The following is a 21,882-nucleotide window of genomic DNA, read 5'->3' on the forward strand; positions in this document are numbered from 1 at the left end:
TGTATGTGTAATAAACTTCCTTTTTCAGTTACTATAGTAATTGTCCATAGGACTGGCGACCGTAATTTCCCCCAAATCTCAAATATCTAATTACCGCTAGTTAATTGTTAACATAACGGCCGCACATTTACTTTCTTTATTAACTTTACCCCTTTTCAAAATTAATTTCCACCAGTTTCATTTGCATTTTTCCTTTCATTTAGATGTAACCCTTTCCTCCCTCTTTACCGACAGATTAACTTCGGTGACGATTGCTTTTCCCAAATTTCTATTAGGTACACGCGGTTTAATTTTTCACTGTCTTTATAGTCGATAAGTGAGTGGTAGGTTAGAAACGGAACACAGCAGAGCTTCTGCAAGGCGTGGATTCTGCAGATACTTAGGTTTCTATAGGCTTCTGACACTAGATGCCTACGCACACGTCACGCCATTCCCTTAAATTGCGGGCCGGTGGATTGTGAGCGTGGACCTGTTGGCCGATAGCTTTCGAGATGTGTTCCATTTGGCACGGATGAGGTGAATTTGGAGGCCAAAACATAAACTTGAGTTCGTTATTACGTTTCTCATACCACTGTAGTACGATTCTGACTTATTAACCGAACAGTGATATTGCTGGAAGTGTCGTCGCTATTGAGGAAGAAATCAAGTATGAAGGGACGCAGGCGCACGTAGTCCACAGCAGTCAATGTGATCTCGATTACTACCCATGTTCCATGGAAGCCAGATGAAAGTCCCCCATAGAATAATATTCTTCACACTTGCGCCAGTGGCGCAGTGCGTATTTCGAGCAGCCGTTTACCTTGATGGCGGCGTATCCCTACACAACCGTCTACCTGGTGCAACAAGAAACGCGATTCTTCCGACAAAGGCAGCAGTCCTTATGTGCGATACGGAAGCTGCGTGAGGATACTGACACAGTCGTACTGCGTGCTGATAAAGGTGATGCTACCGTCCTTTTGCCTCAGGAAGTCAACAAGGAAAAAGTATGTGATCTGCTTAGTTCTGGTGCATACTCGAAGATTAAAAAAGACCCTACTAACAAGGTGACAATAAGGACTGCTGCCTTGCTGAACGCTTCATCACTACCGAAGGAAGTCGTAAGAAGTTTAAAAGTACGTGGTGCAGTACCACCGATATTTTATGGTCTTCCTAAAGTTCACAAGATGGGTAAGAATGAGCGTCTAGAGGACTTGTCTATGAGACCTGTACGAGCACTATTAATACACCAACGTATTATTGTGCCAAATACTTAGCTTCCTTATTAAAACCATTGGTAGGAAAATGTAGTCACCACATTCATAATTCTATGGATTTTATTCAGAGACTTAGCAAATTAAGGCTAAATAGTACGGATGTGCTTGTTAGTTTTGACGTGGTATCATTATACACCAAGGTACGTTTAAAGGACTCTTTATCTCTTATCGGCCAACATAAATTCGTAGAGCATTCAATGCAAAACCTAGAATGCAAGTATGTGATGGGGAAGAAGATTAGTAATTCCTTCAGATCTACTGAGTTTTTGCCCTACGTGGGTGCTCTTTCCTTGAAGACAGCCCGTATTCTTGAGAAACACTGTTAAAGTGATCTTCCGGCCCCCACGAAGATTGCAGCTTTACTCGGCTCTGTGAAGGACGATTTACAGCTTAGTAAAGCGGGTGTGTATCAAATTCTTCGGGGAAACTGTGAGAAGCCGTACACACGTCAAACAACACGCACCGTTCATGAGAGATGTGTGGAGCATCGAGCACGCTTATTACAGCCGGCCGCGGTGGTCGTGCGGTTGTAGGCGCTCCAGTCCGGAGCCGCTGCTGCTGCTACGGTCGCAGGTTCGAATCCTGCCTCGGGCATGGATGTGTGTGATATCCTTAGGTTAGTTAGGTTTAATTAGTTCTAAGTTCTAGGGGACTGATGACCATAGCAGTTGATTCCCATAGTGCTCAGAGCCATTTGAACCAAACGTTTATTACAGCCAGACAAGTCAGATGTGGCCGAACATTGTATTGATACAGGGCATTCCATGAAATACAGTGATGTGAAGATTTTAACATCCACCTCTTCCTTCTGGGAATCTGTCTTCAAGGAAGCTACAGAGATTTAATAAATAGAAATAATGGTTTTAATTTGGACAAATCATGGAATCCGGCTTTTGGGGTAATTAAACTTCAGAGAAGTCGTCATGATGTTACTGCCGCCGATCATAAATTGATAAACGAATCGAATGTCTGTGCGCCTTCGCCACAGGCGGCGCATCTGTAAGCGTATTTCTTTGCCGCCGACCAACATCTGTGACCCGCATGCGTAGTACCGCCGCGGTGGAGCATATAGGGCCGCGCTTGGCATCAGTCTTGTGACTCACTCTGAGGATGGCCGCACGATACGCGGCCGAAATATCAGTGGAGGAAGTTTTATTTGCGCGGCTGCATGCCCGAAATTTAATGGAATATGGAATCAATTTGAAATCCCCTTTCTATTGCACTTATCTTCATGAGCATAAGAAGAACGACATTTTATGAATCCCAATTGGCTATTCATCAATAGACCGTTATGGTTCAAATGGCTCTGAGCTCTATGCGACTTAACTTCTGAGCTCATCAGTCGCCTAGAACTTAGAACTAATTAAACCTAAGTAACCTAAGGACATCACACATATCCATGCCCGGGGCAGGATTCGAACCTGCGACCGTAGCGGTCGCTCGATTCCAGGCTGTAGCGCCTAGAACCGCATTGCCCCTCCGAATAAATCGTTATATTAGAGGTAATTCATAACGTTTGAACTCAGTATATGATCCGAAAACGCTACTGCATACCAACGTCAGTGGTGGTGGTTAGTGTTTAACGTCCCGTCGACAACGAGGTCATTAGAGACGAGCGCGAGCTCGGGTTAGGGAAGGATGGGGAAGGAAGTCGGCCGTGCCCTTTCAAAGGAACCATCCCGGCATTTGCCTGAAACGATATAGGGAAATCACGGAGAATCTAAATCAGGATGGCCGGAGACGGGATTGAACCGTCGTCCTCCCGAATGCGAGTCCAGTGTGCTAACCACTGCGCCACCTGACCTCAGTGATAAGGGTTTCTAATTCAGCGGATTACTCCTAATGCTTTTCTTGGATATTGGTGGAACCTGTGCAGCTTGCCACTCATTAGGCAGGGATCTTTCGACGAGCGACCAGTTGTAAATGATTGCTAAGTCTGTATCAACATACTCTGAAAAGAATCTACCTAATGTACTATCTGGACCGGAGGCCTTGTCTTTATTAAGTGATTTAAGCTTCGTTACACTGAGAACATCTTACTTCTAGGTTACTCATGTTGGCAGTTGTTCTTGATTCGAATTTTTGTGTACTTTTAATTTGTCTTCTTTACTGAAGGAATTTCGAAGAAAGTTATTTATTCATTGTGCTTGTGGCACTGTCATCAGAAATATTACCAGTTGTATCGTGAAATGAAGGTATTGAGCGTGTCTTGCAGCTGGTGTACTTTACATACGACCAAAATCTCTCTGGATTTTCATGCCAGATTTCGAGACGGTTTCGTTCTGGAAACACGCATATAGGGAAATTGCTTTAAAGAGTAATTCTCGATCTTCGACAATCAGTCGAGAACTGAGAACGATGATCATTGACAGCGTGAAGCCATCACAAACGATTTTGTATTATTCAGGGTTACAGGTATACTATCTGATCAAAGGTATCTGGACATCTGTTCGTGGACATTATAATGCGTGTCCACCCTTCGCTTTTATGAAAGCTTGAACCGTGACACTTTCAGTGAGGCGTCTGAATTTCAATAGAAAAATTCTTCCTCAAGAACCGAAACCAGAGAAAGTAATAATGCGGGACTGTATGGTCTGGAGCCTAGCCGACGTTCTGATTCATCCAAAAGGTGTTCCATTTGATTCAGGTCCAAACTCTTGGCAGGACAGTCCATTTCAGATAAGTTATTGTCCACAAACCATTGCCTCACATATGCTGCTTTATAGCCGGGTGCAACATGCTGGTACAATCAATCATCAGCTCTGAACTGTTTCTCTACCATACGCAATACACAATGCAGTAAAAATGTGTTCACATTCTTCCGTGGCTTTTCACACAACCTCAAGCGTCACTTAGCACTGTGGCTTAGGAGGAGCTGCTCTACCATTGACCCTCATTCTTTCGAACTCTTCCCATAGTGGTCAGAGCCATTTTTGAGTTCTCTATGCTCGGTTATTGCGCTAGCTGGACTGGTGGTATCAGTTTGGAACTCAGGAGTGATTCAGCCCGCTGATTTCATGTGATGCTTCACAGCCACCCTCTGTAATGTTGGATGTTCCCTGTCGGTCAGTACATGAGGTCGGCCTGGTCTTGGATTAGCTGTGGTTCTTCCTTCCCGTTTCTACTTCACAGTCACATCACCCTCGTCTTAGGCAGCTTTAGCTGGGCTCAAATATCATAAGGCATTTAGAAATCAGGTGATATTTAACGACTATAGTGTGCGTCATCTACGCAGCGGCCGAGTTTAGGTTCGTTCTGCGAATTTGACATCACAAAACACAGTCAGTCAATGAACAGAGAACGACGTTGCCAGAACTCGACAGCAGTGCAGAGCAAGGACGAGTGCCTTCAGTTTTAGAAACGTTCAGTCATAAATAAAGTAATTGAACAAAAGCAATGTCTTGATAGCAGACTTTCTTTTATAGAAAGTTGGAAAAAAGCGTTCTTTATGCGAATTGCTTGATATTCTATTAATTAATTAAACCAAATAAGCAATAAGCCTCCTAATTCAGGCGATAGCAACGAAAGGTGTTTGTATCATTCAAACGAACCGCTTTTTCGCAATAAAGAACAGCGGTAATTGTTTATTTCCTATTGTACTTCGATGAAACGTAATTCATAATCATACCAACAGTGTTTGTCGGTATTTCGCGTGATATTTTAGATTTTTCAGGAACTTTGTTGAATGACGAGGTGCGTTAGCGTAATGGTTTAGGTGTTGCAGGCACGGTAGCTCAGCGTGTTCAATCAGAGAGTTAGCTGCCCTTTCTAATAAAAAACTGAGTTAATCGAGCAACAACGAACATAAACGGATGTCTCGCGACGTCCGCACCGAGCAAATACAACGAACGAAAACGACCAAAATGAGATTAAAAATAAAAAAGTGTTTGGCTTATAAGCAAATGGCTCCGAGTTCAAAACTTCGTCAGTGCTTAATATTTTCTTTATTTAAAAACAATATCGAAGTGTCTTACTTCATGAAATTTATTCGTTTGAATGTAATTTTTTGAAATTTCTATTGCTTTGTCTCTTCATTAGAATCATAATAAGTTTTCTGTTTTTTTTTTAATTTTGGGGCCAAATAGTTTTTGTGAAATCGAATGATAGTGTGTCAAAGCAGTCGGAACACGATGCGTCTGCACAGGCGAGCAGTGCAGTGATGACAAAATCGCGCACAGCGCGGAATGCGGGGAGCACGTCTCTGTATTAGCGAAAGGGTTAATGCGGCTGTGGTGGCTTTACTTCATAAACAGCGTGCTCCCTCCTATACGTAAGTTTGCGATCTATACTATATTATACTATAGCGCTGCGTCTCTTGTCGCGTGCGTCGTTTGCAACTGGCAACGCAGCCATCTCCCGCGTCTGGGCGGGCATGCGCGAGCCACCAAGATAAAATAATTGAACTATAGTCTTCACTGAAAGTCACTGATCTCTCCTAAATTACCCATTATACCCTGGCTGCTTCTCTGATGACAACACAGTACCTTCCGCGTCCTTTTGTACTGGTGGGCCCACTTCTCGGTATTACGAAGAGATGTTCACATACTTTTCTGATAATATGCTGTAGTTTTGCATTTTCAACTCCTCGCCGCTTAATGAATAGTCCATTAAATTTCGGCGCCACAGGCGTATTTTTTTGCCGCCGTCCAGCGTCTGTGACGCGCATGCGCAGTACCGCCGCAGTGGAGCAAATAAGGCCGCGCTGGACACCTTGTCGTCAGTCTTGCGACTCATTCTGAGGATGGCCGGATGATAAGCGGCCGAAGTATCAGTGGAAGACATTTTATTTGCGCGGCCTAAATTTAATGGACTATATGGTGTAGTTGTTTGTTACCAAACATGCATTTCTCTATGACGGTCTAGCACTATATGAAAAATTAGTTTTCGACCATTAGTTCCCCATCTCAAAAGATACAGTTTAGGATCTTCTACCATAACTTCAATTTTGAGCGTAAAGTGTTAGGACATCCTATAATGTTTTATTTTTGAGTCATCAGTCTTCTGACTGACTTGATGCGGCCCACCGAGAATTTCTCTCCTATGCTAACTTCTTCATCTCAGAGTAGCACTTGCCGTCTATGTCCTCAATTATTTGCTGGATGTATTCCAATCTCTGTCTTCCTCTATAGTCTTTGCCCTCTACAGCTCCCCCTAGTACCATGGAAGTCATTCGCTGGTGTCTTAACAGATATCCTATCACTCTGTCTCTTCTCTTTGTCAGTGTTCTCCACATATTCCGGTGAACCGCCACTTCATATGCGGCGACGGCTACTTACAGTGCGCCAGGCGTATAAAACTTTGTCCACACCATACACCCCCGCATACCGTACCGTTGATCAGCCTCCTCTGGCACAGTTATTTCATAACCGGCAACGTGCGACGCAGCCCTGTGGGATTCGCGCACAGCATTGCCTCGCTGCGATGTCTATGGCTGGTCTTCTTGTTTTGAGTCGCGGTTGGAGCAGATCTCCACCTTGGCTCCTCCGGAGACCCAAACTTATTTTAGATTTGACAAATTTTAAGAAAGATCGCACACCAGATTTTACATTCCAATATCTGTTTTTTAACATTTTAGATGTGCATCACGGTTTCACTGTCGTTTACACTGATAACTCCAAACAGGAGAATTTCCTTGGCTGTTCTGTAGTGTTCCCTGATCAAGTTACCCGGATTCGCCTCCCTGCTAAATATACCGTTTTCGCAGCGGAGCTCCACGCGATCCTGAAGGCACTGGAGCAGATGAATTGTGTTCGGGGCGATCAATTTCTTCTCTGCTCCGATTCTCTTAGTGCCTTACAATCACTGCAGAACCTGTACCCGACTGAGGAGATCGTCCAGCTGATACATGACCAACTGTACTTTCTCCAACGGCGGGGTACAGAAGTATCCTTCTGCTGGATGCCTGGTCATGTCGGCATATGGGGCAATGAACAGGCCGATCGGGCTGCCAAGGAGGCCTGCAGAGAGCACGATGTGGTCCAGTGTCCTATTCCCTTGCAGTCAGTCATTGCTGCACTCCACAGGAAGTGCATGGAGTTGTGGGAGGACGAATGGCTGGCGGTGACGGCCAATGAACTGTGGTTGATAAAGTCAACCACTCGGTCGTGGCGTTCCTCCTGCCGGTTGCTCAGGCGGGAGGAGGTGGCCCTCACACGTCTTCGGATCGGGCACTGTCCTCTCACACATAGCTTTTTATTACGGCGGGAGGATCCACCGTTTTGTGATGCTTGTGGTGTGCACATCTCTGTCCAGCACATTTTAACAGATTGCATTTTATACCGTGATGCACGGGCAGAAGCATAAATTGATGGGGATCTGCCTTCAGTTTTAGCTAATGATGAGACGTGTGTGTCTAGGGTTTTTAAGTTTTGTGATGTGTCTGTACTCTGGCCTAAACTTTTAGGCTGGAGGTTTTAGTGTATTGCAGAGTGGCTGACTCCTCCCCTTTTTTCCTTGCGGTCAGCCAGCCACTTCCATCTGCTACATTGTTTTAGCTCCCTCTAACATTTTCTTCCTGTGTTGTCCATGTTTTACTGCTGACGCTCTGCTTCATCTGACGCTTTGGTGTGGGTGAGCACATGTTTTTCAACGATTGTTATCCACGTTTTCTGTTTCGTTTTATATTCCTGTTCTGGGATTTTTCTTGACACCCATATCACTATGTTACTGAACGGGCGCTGAAGACCTTGCTGTCGTGGGCTCAAAACCCCTCTACTACTACTACTACTACTACGATTCTTCGCAGAACCTCCTCATTCCTTACCTTATCAGTCTACCTAATTTTCAACATTCGTCTGTAGCACCACATCTCAAACGCCTCAGTTCTCTTCTGTTTCGGTTTTCTCATAGTCCATTTTTCACTACCATACAATACTGTGCTCCAAACGTACATTCTCAGACAAATTAAGACTTATGTTGGATACTAGTAGGCTTCTATTGGCCATGAACGCCCTTGTTACCAGTGCTAGTCTGCTTTTGATGTCCTTCTTGCTCCGTCCGTCATTGGTTATTTTGCTGCCTAGGTAGCAGAATCCCTTAATCTCATCTACTTCGAGCCCTTCAATATTGACGTTAAGTTTCTCGCTGTTCTCGTTTCCGCTACTACTCGTTATTTTAATGTTTCTTCGATTTACTCTAAGTCCGCATGCTGTACTCATTAGATTGTCCATTCCATTCAGCAGATCATGGAGTTCTTCTTCACTTTCACTCAGGATAGTAATGTCATCAGCGAATCGTATCATTGATATCCTTTCACCTTGAATTTTAATTCTACTCTTGAACCTTTCTTTCATTTCTATCATTGCTTCTTCGATGTACAGGTTGAACAGTAGGGGTGAAAGCCTACATCCTTGTCTTACACCCATATTAATCCGAACACTTCGTTCTTGGTCTTCCACTCTTGTTATTCCCTCTTGGCTCTTGTACATATTGTATATTACCCTTATTTTTCTCAGAATTTCGAGTCGCTTGCGCCATTTTACATTATCGAATGCTTTTTCCAGGTCGACAGATCCTATGAATATGTCTTGATTTTTATTTAATCTTGTTTCCATTACCAGCATTAACGTCAGAATTACCTTTGCTACACCCAAACTGATCGTCATCTAACACATGCCCCATTTTCTTTTCCATCGTACACAAAGTCTAATGGCAGCAAAAGTATCGTGAGGCGAAAGCGTCAGGAAAGCGCTAAAATCAACTGTCTTCCGGTAAGAGTAAGACAGTGACTAATGTGGACTGGCGAATTGTAGCACTTGTTCATGTAAACCAGGGGCGACCACGGAGTGCCAAACTTCACGCGTGTAGCGTGTGCGAACCACGCGCGGACTAAGCCCGGCCTGTCACACGGTTTTGTTCTGTCCGTCTCGGAACTACCTGGACCACCGCGACATTTCATTTATCTCTCCTGTGTGGCATTTTTCGGCAGAATCGTGCTGTCAACGCTGTTTAACCTTCGCTGTTTGTTCGTGGTATACAAAATGTTCACACGTCCAGTGACTGTTTTCGCAAAGAAGGCAGTCTATAGGTCTACCGTCGTAATCTTTTAAAACGAATGGGAATGACACAAGAGAGAGACGAGAATTCTCAGTTCCCGTAAGTGACAGGCAGTGCATATTTAATATGCAACAATGTTACAATACCATGCAGAAAAAAATTTAAAGATGAAGTTGACACTGTAAGAGCAAAAAATTGCAAAGATCGACGGACGGAATACATTGTTTTGTACATCAAAAAGATCTTTGTGCTAAATTTGCGGGCCTGGAGCACGTGAAGAAATTTGTAGTACGAATAGTAAAATTTCTGAAGCCACATGAATTATTCCATTCTCAGTTGCAGCAGTTTTCAGTGGAACTGAACGAAGACTATGGAGACTTCATGTATTACTGCAAAGTACGTAGGTTAAGTCAAGGGGAATTCCTGGAATAGTTTTTTGATTTGAAGCTCACTACTGTTTAATTCTTTATAGGAAAAACGAGTGCAGGAACTAAAATTAGAACATCCAGAATGGAGCGCAGACTTCGCATTTTAAGTGTTCAAACACACTGCTCACAGTAAGATATTGCAAGGTAATTTCTTTCCGATTTGATGGGGATGCATTTAAAAAGAAAATCGCATTGTGACAGGATCACATTCTGACAAAGACAGTCCATTTCCCTAAGCTAGCTGACGTTAAGTAAAATGCAAAGTGTGAAGAATTCATTGTGGCCTAGAAAGAATTACAAGGATAGTTTAACAACAATTTTGAGATCACTATCAATCTTAAATCTGTTCCCGCGCTGTTTTCGAGACCAGCTGCCGATTCAGTTGTAACTGATTGACCCGCAAGGTAATTCTAGTTGCGACCAATCTTCTTACGTTAAAACTGTTCAGGACGTCTACATTACTTTCCTCAGGTACAGTTTCCACTTCTCCACAATGAGGTTGCAGAAGTGCTACAATATTTCGAGTGTTATATTAATGTGAAACATCTTTTTTGGGTTATGTAACTAAATACGTCACTATTATGGGGCACCTTCAGAGCGAAACTCAGTGAAATTGTCTGCATCCGTTGGTATGTCGGCAGTTTGTACCAGATGAAAATTATATTGTGTTTACAGTGCACCAAAAATAATTAAAAATTTGTTTTGTTTGTGACCTATGTGAAATATAAATCCAAGTTGCATGCAGAGCGACTGCACTGCATTTAAGTGCGGCACGTTCGCAGTCTTCCCCTCTTCCCCCAGCCCCCTGGCGCACTCAGATAGCGTGGCGAAGGGCCATGTGAAGCGAGGCTGAGCGCTTTAGCCCAGGCCCGGCCCACGAGCCGAAATCTTGGCAGCCCCTGATGTAAACTATTGCAGAGGGCTTCAGTTGCAGTTCTGTTACAACGATCAGTGACATAACTCACTGAGAGCCGATGGGATTTGGGGAATTTAGTCAAAAACATTCGAATGGCGCTAAGCACTATGGGACTTAACAGCTGAGGTCATCAGTTCCCTAGAACTTAGAACTACTTAAACCTAACTAACCTAAGCACATCACACACATCCATGCCCGAGGCAGGACTCGAACCTGCGACCTTAGCGGTCGCGCGGTTCCAGACTGAAGCGCCTAGAATCGCTCTGCCACACCGGAGGGCGGAATTTAGTCGCGATGCTGTCCAGAAGCCCCTGACAGCAAGAAAGAATCAAGGCAGAATGGTGCAATCAAAGCCGTCATGAATTGTGGGGCAGTACAACCAGTTTTTATGGAGACCGGAGTCACGCTACGTAATGCAGAACTCAGACGGGCTGACGGGAGACTGTTATAGACATAACGAAAGGTATTTATCCGCTACAGAAACGGTCAGAAGAGCTGTGGCATTTGTCTCCATTCGGTTATTAGAAAACGGATATACACATTTGGTAATAGTGTACGTCAGTCATGCTCATAAATTAAGGATAATTTCAGAACGTGGTGCCACACAACGTGGCACTAAACAAAACTTGCGCTAATAGCATAGGCACATAGGGAACACAAGCGACACAGATCTGCAAGTGCACAGTATTGGTGATAAGTTGAGATAACCGTCCTGAAACACATGTGCTACAAAACGCCACTGTTTCCTGCGCATGTATCCCGACATCAATATGGGATATGATCACCATGCACACGTACACACGCCGTACAACGGGTTGGCATACTCTGGATTAGGTGGCCGAGCAGCTGCTGGGGTATAACCTCCCATTGTTGCACCAGTGCCTGCCGGAACTTCTGAAGTGCCCTAGTGGTTTGAAGATGTGCAGCGATACGTCGACCGAGAGCATCCCAGACGTGCCCGATGGGATTTAGCTCTTTAGAACTGGCAGGCCACTTCATTCGCCTGATACCTTCTGTTTCAAGATACTCCTCCACAATAGCAGTTCCATGGGGCTGTGCGTTATCATCCATCAGGAGGAAGGTGGGACCCACTGCACCCCTGAAAAGGCCAACATACAGGTGTAAAATGATGTCCCGATACACATGGCCTGTTACAGTTCCTCTCTCAAAGACATGCAGGGGAGTACGTGCGCCAATCGTAATCCCACCCCACACCATCAAACCACGACCTCCATGCAGGTCCCTTTCAAGAACATGAAAGGGTTGGTATCTGGTTCCTGGCTCACGCCAGATGAAAATCCGGCGAGAATCACTGTTCAGACTATACCTGGACTCGTCTGTGAACATAACCTGGGACCTCTGTTCCAACGACCATGTACTGTGTTCTTGACACCAGGCTTTACAGGCTCTCCTACGACCAGTGGTCATTGGAATGCACTTTGTGGGTCTCCGGGCGAATAAACCATGTCTGTTCAGTCGTCTGCAGACTGTTTGTCTGGAGACAACAGTTCCAGTGGCTGCGGTATGGTACCGAACAAGGCTATCTGCAGTACTCCGTGGCCGTTTACTGGCACTGATGGTGAGATATCGGTCTTCTTGTGGTGTTGTACCTGTGGACGTCTGGACACCTTTCCTGTCTGCTTGAATCACACTTTGTGGCACACTGAGGGCCCGTGCAACGACCTGCTGTGTTTAACCAGCCTCCAGTCGCCCTAGTATTCTACCCCTCATAACGTCATCAATATGTTTTTTTTTTAGCCATTTTCTACACACAGTCACTATTAGCACGTCTGAAAACATCTGCACACTTACTCGCTGCACTGTACACTGACATGCACCAACACACCTCTGCGTTGGACTGCTGCCAGCGCCACCGTGCGTCGACCGCAGGTCAAATGCACGACATGGTCATACCCTGAGGTGATTTAAACCCGCAAACCGCCCATCAAAGCGTTGTGTCACTATGTATCAGCATGAGCCTTAATTTATGAGCATGAGTGTAGATAGCTACCATCGAACCTGCAAAATGTTCTGTTTTTTCGAAAGAGTTCGGCATTCTAGAAGGCAGTTAATGCTTACTTGCATAGAAGCTTGTCCGGCATAGTCACAGCAATTTCAACACGATATTACTGGTTTCTGGCATCATCAGTAATCTTCAGATCACAAGACAAATTCTGACATCTTTCTTTTGATCTAAGGATGGCCGATGAGGACTGAAACCTGTAAGTGAAATTGTGATTTAGCCGGAGAGTATATTATTTACTAAACAAGCTATCAGAGGCGTCTCCAAGAGAATCGAAACGTCACCTTCCCCAGGCATACAGTGCCTCTCCCTTAACGCATCGAGAACCTATAGTATCAAATACAGTCGCTAGAATCATTCTACTACCAGAAGCAAGGCATTTTATAGCAGCTGTAAGATATTTGCATTTGGTTTCAGAATACACTACCTCAAAAGACACGTAAAAAGCGCAAGAGGACAGCATAAAGGTTACATTGTTACCACAAGTACTCCGCTTCGTACAGAGTGCGGCGGCTTGGTTCCTTCGACGTGAACCAGGCTGCAATTAAAGTCACTAGTCTACGTTTCGGGAGAAAGTTTTCACACAAATGAAAAGTTGGAAATTTTGTCCTTGGTTAACATATTCAGAAACTTAGGTGAACAAGTATCACTGCCAAGCCCATGCTAGTCTTAACACAGTCACTCACGTTAGCAAGTTTATGGCGTTGCGTTTCCAGAAAACGTAATAGCTACAAAAATACGGATTGCTTTTGATTGAGAATTCTCGACAAATATTAACTCTGTCGGTACCTAATGCAGTCACAGTTTTTAGCCACCGACCTGCTCAATACGCCACGCGGAATTTTTGTCTTTTCTCGTCCCAAAATTCACTTAAAAATTCCGAAATTTCTACACATCCATCGGAATAATTATGCCGTAACTTTACAACACTTTTTATGTATGAAACACTGCTACATCCGGCACCTTATCATTTCCATCGGAACTACTACTACACACGTCCGAACTGTTTCATGGCTAGGATCCGACTCCTCTCTAGAATACTCTGTCTTCTCTACCAGCAGAGAAAGACGCGCGAAGAATATTGCTTTACCATTGGTCAGTTTACTCAACGGCCAATAGCAAAACAAGATTCTCCCGCGACAGCTGCGCATTTCATCAATAACCAGTCCCAAAATAGTAAACCTAACGACTGTACTTTTTACCGACGTAATTATCTAATATGCTGAAGTTTTGTTTATGCATAAAGTTATTTACTATTGTTATTTATACCTGAATTAACTTTCCCTTTACCATAAACTTAAAAAAATCCGGTTTGTTCACATCCATACTTCTTTGAAACGTTCCCACACTAAATCCCACTACATAACTCGTTAAAAAATTATCTTCATATTAACCTTAAACCACACTGACGCATCATTCATACTGCTGAAACACATTTATAACATTTTACATACAGAAAAAGACATAATAGCATTTTATGAAAATACTAGAACAGTTTATGAAAAACATTCTATTACTTTAGTGCACTCTAGTGGGCACAATTGAAACTAAATCACAGTCCCCTATCCAATACTGCCCTCTGTCGGCTGATACATAAACTACGTGCGCGTCCAGTCTCGCGCCACCATCTGTCACTATCCAGCCCTGAAACACATCTCCCACTTAACCGCCTCCAAGGGAGGAGCGGTATACGGCGCTACGCCTCAAGAGGATGGTAATTTCGCATCCGTTTCAGAATTCCGTTATGTAAAATTTAGTTTTTTTTTCTTTTTGCTTCTGTACGATTCAGAGGTGGATTATTGTTACGTTGGAACAGTAGTCTTCATGTTGCTGGCTAACTGCAGAGCTTTTACGCAGCAGGCACCCCCCAACAGCCTGTCAGTTCCGGAAGTTCGTGTAAAGGACAGTCACGTTGCGTAACCACTAACTATGCCACTTTTAGAGAAAGACCCGTTTTGCACAATCGACTACGAGACGACGCTGTGGATATTGTGAACGGCTGACACATTTCACTCTCCGGCTCCACTATTCTCTGAGAGGGCGTGAGCCGTAAAATGCAAATGCGTGCCGTGCCGCGCGGTAAGTAAATGAGCAGGCGGGGCTGCAGGCGACATTTGGCGTGCGGAGTCGACAGCCGGCCACCGGTGACAACCAACTTGCGCCGCTTCACGCGTTTCTCCTCATTATTTAAACGTGCAGAACAGAGGCCAGCAGGCCTTGTGTGCAAAACTAGCCTTTTCACAACTTCAGGAATATAATTTACGTTTTCATATTACCATCCCTTCGTTGCTGTTAATGATATTTTATACAATACCTGTCTCCGCGTAACATTATGTTGCGTAACCTATCTGAAAGCATTAATGTCGCTGTTTCCAGTAAATCATAAATGTAGCAGCAGTTTATTAGCATAGTCCCAATTCTCAGTTTTGACATTTGTTACACACAGTAGGCAAGGAGATAATTTTCCTGTTATCATAAGGATAATGTTGATAACAATAAAACTCTGTCTTTGTTACGTTGCTACATAGTCCATAAAAACGAACTAGGGATAGTCATAAAGTTTTGTAAGTAGGCTGTTTAGGTTTTTATGTTGGTAACGCCACGTAGCGCTCTGTATGAAAATCACTGCCGGCCAAGATGCACTAGATAGGATGCAACAAGGCCTATCAGGGACCTGACGGGGCAGAAATGGTACTGAAACAAACCTGTAAAGCAAGTGTAGCAGGCCAGAGACAACTGACCACTCATAATAGATGGGACCCACTCATTCATTAAAAATGATGTCTCACAGCCTCTTCTCAGTTAGATATAAATGCCCAGACCATCTATCAGGAGGCAGTCCATCAGTAGGATCAATGGCATCCATACCATTTACACTTGATTCTCTGATTATTGTATTGTAACATCTCCTGTAAGATTGTTCAATTATTGTCACATTCTGCCAGTCATACTCTCTCTACCTGGAGTAATGACAGCTCTTCCAGAACCAAGGATAACAGATGCCAGAGTCCAGGACAGTAGCTGCCACTAATGGGTCGTCCGTGGGTCCCATCACCACCATTCAGGGAATGAGCTGCTCTGATACCTTAGCATCGCAAGGACCAGGGGGCGACCTGACTGCCGGGCCAGGATGGGCATAAATCACACCAGACTTCACGGCATCCAACACTGTGGTCCATTTGATGGGACACTGTGGACAGTGACGAGAGAGGGGCCTAGAGCTCTCAGAGGGACGAGTGAATCAATTACAAAGGCACCATTGTCACGCCTTTTCCGCAGTGACGATGAGCGTATGGCATTGGTGGCCGCCGCTCCACAAGTTCTTTAACGCCACTACGACGACTTGCGAGTGAATGAGGATGAAATGATGATGAAAGACACACAACACTCAGTCATCTCGAGGCAGAGAAAATCCCTACCCCGCTGGGAATCGAACCCGCGACCCCGTGCGCGGGAAGCGAGAACACTACCGCAAGACCACGAGCCGCGGAATTTTCCGCAGTGATCTGCCGCGTGGAAAGCGCCTACAGATCGGCGTGCGGGCAACCAGCAATACAACGAGTCCTCGCCGACGTTTTTCTGATGCAACATTCGACCGCCTTGAGTCTGCCACTCATGACAACAGATTCCACTACAGCCTACGGAGCAAGTGGCTGTCGCTGAGGCGTCAGCTATGAGACGTATATTGAACAATTAATCGAGTACTAATTAATCTTGTTTTATTGGTGTATAACGATGCCGTACAAGTCCTCAGGCCACATGTCCTGGCAAAGAAGTTGGAGCTCCAGCCCGTGACTGGACGACCCGTACAGAAGAAAAGTAGTGGGACCAGCCTCTGACCGCCCTATTGGCCTGACTGCAGGTAGAAAACAGTCTTACTTTGCCGCAGCCAGCGTCAGTTTGAGAACGTTTTTGCAAAACTGATGTATCACTAGGCACCAGCAACTGACTTCAGTTTGAAATATTCCGCAAGTTAGTACAAATGAATTTGAAATGAGAACTTTTCATTACGCCCTATCTAATTGGGTTCAGATTTCATCTGTAGCGTACTTCTCTCACGCAACATTTGTGAATGTAGTACGAGGGGCTTTCAAAAATTAATGCAACACATTTTTTCCTTGGGAATTTCTGTTGGAACAAGTCGGTCTTTGTTGTGAGACATCTAACAATATTCACGCTTCAGCCTTGTTAACATGAAGCTCCGATAGCTAGCGGTGCTATATATAGACTTCAAAATGATATGTGACGGAGATGCGTTCTAAGCCAAGGGCTCTCATTCAGTTTCTTTTGGTGGTAAACCCTATCGCAGAAACTCATGAGCGCTTGCAGAATGTTTACGGAGACCTGGCAGTGAACAAAAGCACGCTGAGTCGTTGGGTGAGGCGTTTGTCATCATCGCAACAAGGACGCTCAAGCCTATTCTATCTTCCGCGTGCAGTTGGCCACGCACAGCTGTGACTCCTGCAGTGTTGGAACGTGAGGAGGTGACCGACGGATCACAATGAAACACCTCGCTGCGTGTCTGTAGGCAGCGCTAACACACTCGTCCACCAGTTGAGGTATTCAAAAGCGTGTGCCCACTGGGTTCCTTGCCGCCTAACAGAAGACAATACAGAGCAATAGAGGACCATCTGTGTCAAACTACTTGCCCGTTGTGAGGCTGACCGTGACAATTTGCCGTCGAACGTCACAGGCGATGAAACATGGGTTCATCACTTCAAATCGGAAACAAAACGGCAATTCACGGAGTGGCGCCACATCACTTCCGTTTCGTAGAAAAAATTCAAAACCACACCGTCAGCCAATAAAGTCATAGCGACGGTCTTCTGGGACGCTTAATGGGTTATTCTGTTTGAAGTCCTCCTTCGTGGTGCAACTATCAACTCGGAAATGCGTTATTATACCCTAAGGAAATTGTAGAAACGATTTCAGCGTGTTTGTCGGCACAAAAATGTAAACGAACTTCTCCTTCTCGATGACGACGCATGGCCTCGCAAAAGTGTGCGCATCCGAGAGGCTCACAAAACGTCATTCATCATCATATACTCTACAACTCGAATTTCGTACCTTCTGACTTCCATCTGTTTGGCCCAATGAAGGATGCACTCCGGGGGAAGCAGTACGTGGGTGATGGGGAGGTTATTGATGCTGGCAAGTACATTGACCAGCCGAGTGGTACCACTCGGGCATACAGGTCCTTCCAATAAGATGGCATAACACCGTCGCACTGAACGGAGATTATGTTGAAAAACAGGATATTGTAACCAAAAGAGTGAGGTGAAAGATCATAATAAATGCGAGGCGACCTATTACGGAGCTCTCCTCTAGAGGACGACCATGGGTAAACCCCGGTATATAGACACGCAACCTTGACCAATGCGCGATGTATAGATAAAATGGATCTTAAAATTTTGAAAATTACGCTCAGAAGCGAGAAAACTATAATAGCATGAACAAATCATTTGGATGTTTTAAAACGTTAGCCAATTTCGTTTGATAAAGTGTTTGAATGTTCAGATTACTAATAGGCAATAAACTACAGTTTGTGTGTTTAAAACAGTTCAGTGAATAACAGTACAAATCTGTTGGCTTGAATAGACGGATTCGATGAAGGTTGACGGAGATGGCCGATAGATGGATGACTGGACGCTGCAGGATGACTAAAACTGTTGGAGGTTGATGTAGCACGAATTTTGCGGGAACCAGGTTGTAGGAAAGTGGGCAGTGTACTGGAACCCCGAGAAAAAACCAACTTGCTTTCATAAAAATATGTGTCGCATTACTTATTGAACGCCTCTCTTACACGCATGAATGGGCAGATCCACATTTTGCTTTTGATGTAAAGTGACATCTAATGCGGCAGTATAGTTCAGGATGATAGGTCGAGCACACCCTGCACCCTGTGCTTCGACGTCATCTGTTCTCAATACTCAGGACTGTTCTGTCTGTGGTCATCTCGAAAGTGAAGTGTACAGCACTCCCGTAAATAAGGTCGAAGAACTGGAGCAGCTAATTGTACAGTCTTTCCAATATATACGAGATGATACTGAGCCGTTTGGAATAGTTAGTAACTCGCCGCAGAAACGAGCGGAGTATTGCATCCAGATGTTAGCGAAGCATGTGGGACATCTGTTTTAACAGGTGCGCGTGTACAGTGAATTGTAAAATGTAATATGCAGAAGTAGTATTGCATATCTTGTTAAGAAAGGCCATGGGAGGAATTCTAACCCAATTAGACGGGGACTTAATCGAAAATTTTACGTTTCAAATACCGGCCAGGACAATATGCGATGCTGATGCCAGTGACGGCTCTTAACCAAACATTCGCAGGTATCACGGAAAGAGATTCGTTTATGGACACATATTTACTGGAACGTTTTCCTTTCCTTGTAGTAAACTTTCAGCAGCGTAAGTTTTTGCATCACTTACGATTTAACCTGTATACAAACTCTGCGCATGAGCGCCTCTGGCACCCCTTATATCTGAGCAGCCCAAGCGGCCGCTTGTGTGTCTCTCGCTCTTTAAACAGGCTCTGGCCGAACCACTAGCAGCGGAGGGAGGTCCATCGCCCCGGCGGCCTTTTGTCTCGGGAAAGATGCACAGTTCTCATTTTGACAGCAAGCCGCGTGGACCTGGGACCGTTCTCTACCCGCTAGGCCACCACGGCCACTGGTAAAGTGGAATATCGTGCGGAAATTCGTTTTCTGCCTTTAAAGGGCACCAACGCTACAACAATCCATGCTTAGCTGGTGGAAGCGTAGTGAATGCCAATAACGCATTTTCATATCACACAGCGATAAATGTGGCGGAGATGCTTCCAGTAAGAGTCAAACGTGTCCCAACGAGAAAGAACGAAACACCAGAGTACCTTTATGTAAGACAAAAACGTAACTGACAGAGCTATTTCACGTAGTCCATATGACTTCTGTAGCCAATTAATCACCATGGACAAGTGTTGGATGTCACACTGAGACCTACAGAGAAACATAATACACAAGCAGCGGAAGCTTGTAGTGTCACCACCGCCGAAAAAGGAGGAGACCCAACCATCATCGTGCAAGGTGGAGATTATTTTTCGGTACTGTCATGGTGTGATGTTAATACTTTATGCTCGTAAGGAGCAAATTTTCACAGCAGCACACTAACGCAATCTCCTGACGAGGTTACGGGAGGCTGTCATGACGAAAAGTAGCGGGAGCGTGTCCAAAGACGAATTTATGCTCAAAGATAATGCCTCAACTCATTCTGCACAGCTCAGTCACCCACATATTTTCCTTCACGCCCCTTATTGTCCCGAAATCGTTCCCAGTGACTTCTTCCACTTTTATCGCATGAAGAAACATTACGCGGCAGGCACTTGCAGAAAGACAACGAGTTGATATTCGAGTCGAAATGTTTCCTGAATAGCCGAAATGGAGACACCTGCAACCAAGGTCTCATCCCAATCATCCTACGTCGGGGAAAATGTTTCACACAGAATGGTAAATATGTACACAAATACTGAGACTGAGACCATTTTATACAAACATTTTATACATACATTTATTTTAAAGTAGTAGCGTCATCTGCGTGCGTTTCGTTCAAATTAATAATACCGGTACGATGTATAAGGTGAATTTTAATATGTGTGATTTGCAGTGTCAAAAATAAAACTACAACCAAAGCAGTCCCTGGATGCCAGTGTCCCCACAACGTACTCGGCTAAGTCGATTTCATCTAACGTGGAAGTTTTGCCAATTGTTCGTTGAGAAAGTAAAGGGACTTTTCCCATTAATTATGTTAAAAAGGATAAAGGAAAATTCTGTGCAAGAACTAGACAAACTAAGTTAAAAAACAAGTGAGGAGAAACCTAGGTTTCAGATGAAAAAAAGTATTTTCCTGGACAATACACCTGCCGGGAAAGTTGCTTTGGCCAAATAGAAAGTGAATTATCAACAAAATAAGAATTTTTGGGACTTCCAGCCTATTCTCTATTTTTGACACACTTCTTCCTCTTGCCACATTTAACCAAATACATGACTGGCGTAGGAACTGGTTGCAACGAACACGTTATGAGTGTTGCACACGAATATATATGTAAGTACTTCAGAATCGCTTTTCCGTGATTGAAATTTCTCACTTGAAAATCTTTGGATAAAATGATTTATCTAAAGGGAAACCATATCAATGAAAACTGCATTTATGACCTTGAAAAGAAAACATTTCCCGACCTGGCTTGAAATTTTGTTCTTGGTTCTACATTTTTACAACGTTGTGCAATCACTATACATAGAATTTGATAATAAGAAGGCATTACGTTAGATATAAATACAGGGTAAAAGTTGAAACAAGAGGGCCGGCCGTTGTGGCCGAGCGGTTCTAGGCGCTCCAGTCTGCAACCGCATGTTCGAATCCTGCCTCGAATATGGATGTGTGTGATGTCCTTAGGTTAGTTACGTTTAAGTAGTTCTAAGTTCTAGGGGACTTATGAGCTCAGATGTTAAGTCCCATAGTGCTCACAGCCATTTGAACCACTTTTTTTGAAACGAAACGGAACAATCACATAGGTTCAATAGCAGGTAAAACAAGTGCCAGATTTCGGTTCCTTGGTAGAACACTACGAAAATGTTATCAGTACAAAAGGAGATTGCTCACAAGGCAGTCGTGCGAACCCCTGCTTAAACATTACTCACGTGTACGGAACCCACACAAAATGGCCCTCCTGCAACTTGTTGGCTGTTTACTCATCTATAGATCATTTACAAAGAAATTTAACGTACGTCGTCTTAATTTAAAAAGAAAATAATCGTTAAAATTTAACTAATTAATCTCATATAGGTCCAAATTAACTTGTTCCGATGTGAATTTTGATATTTTATGTACTGTGGTTTTTTAATTACAAAAGTGCTTTTCTGTTTATCTAAAACAAAATACTTTTATGCCATGAATTTGGATCACATCAGTGATGACTGCCCATTCTGTACACAAATGTGCACTATGATATACTACACTACACTACAATACACAGCACTGCACTGCACAGACACACAAATACACACATATACGCACACAGGCGCACATGCGCGATCAGCGCGCGCTTTCGCACACGCATACGCACACACACACACACACACACACACACACACACACACACACACACGAATTGTTTCAAGATCTTAGCGATTCTTCCACCTTCTAATGAATTTTTCATGTTGTCCCTTTGGTCATACTGAAAAAAACTGCATCCGTATCTGTCCGCAAAGAATGAGATGTTGAGCTCAAGAAAAT

The 21,882-nt window shown here is 44.1% G+C and overlaps 1 protein-coding gene and 1 non-coding gene across 7 annotated transcripts in view; both read right to left on the bottom strand.

The window, feature by feature from the left end:
* LOC126267827 (putative thiamine transporter SLC35F3) overlaps positions 1-21,882 on the bottom strand; it is a 652,799-nt gene that overhangs the window by 615,643 nt on the left and 15,274 nt on the right. The gene's annotated exons all lie outside the window — the stretch shown is intronic.
* Positions 2,985-3,057, bottom strand: Trnaa-cgc (transfer RNA alanine (anticodon CGC)). The gene has a single exon. It is a non-coding gene; the product is annotated as a tRNA-Ala (tRNA).

The sequence above is a fragment of the Schistocerca gregaria genome, chromosome 1, assembly GCF_023897955.1.
Source record: "Schistocerca gregaria isolate iqSchGreg1 chromosome 1, iqSchGreg1.2, whole genome shotgun sequence".
NCBI lineage: Eukaryota > Metazoa > Arthropoda > Insecta > Orthoptera > Acrididae > Schistocerca > Schistocerca gregaria.